This window comes from Etheostoma spectabile, chromosome 4 (genome assembly GCF_008692095.1).
Source record: "Etheostoma spectabile isolate EspeVRDwgs_2016 chromosome 4, UIUC_Espe_1.0, whole genome shotgun sequence".
Classification (NCBI taxonomy): Eukaryota; Metazoa; Chordata; class Actinopteri; order Perciformes; family Percidae; genus Etheostoma; species Etheostoma spectabile.
The window spans coordinates 35,315,036-35,315,445 of record NC_045736.1 but is presented as its reverse complement, the minus strand read 5'-3'; the positions used below and the strand labels follow the sequence as shown (position 1 = coordinate 35,315,445).

General features: G+C 43.9%; 1 protein-coding gene across 4 annotated transcripts in view; it reads left to right on the top strand.

Annotated features, from left to right (window-relative positions):
• The window catches only part of usp48 (ubiquitin specific peptidase 48), a 22,215-nt gene that overhangs the window by 12,662 nt on the left and 9,143 nt on the right, over positions 1–410 (top strand). The gene's annotated exons all lie outside the window — the stretch shown is intronic.

The following is a 410-nucleotide window of genomic DNA, read 5'->3' as shown; positions in this document are numbered from 1 at the left end:
GATAGATAGATACTTTATTCATCCCGAAGGAAATTTTAGGATCTTTACTGCTCCTGCAAGGGGAAATTGCTTTTTTCCCCACATTAAACACAGGGCTAAAATACGCACACATGCCCAGGACCTATACATGCACTAATGGAGAGATGTCAGAGTGAGGGGGCTGACCATGACAGGCGCCCGGATTAGTTGGGGGTTTTGGTGCCTTGCTCAAGGGCACCTTGGCAATATCCAGGACGTGAACTGGCACCTCTCCAGCTAATGCTTACTTTTTTTGTGTTTTCCCCCTATATCAGGGTGGCTGCGGGTCCTTAAAAAGTCTTAAATCACGTTTCCTAAAATGAAGGCCTTAAACAGCATTAAATTGTCTTAAATTCAGATTGGGTAGGTCTTAAATATGTTTGTGTCATGTC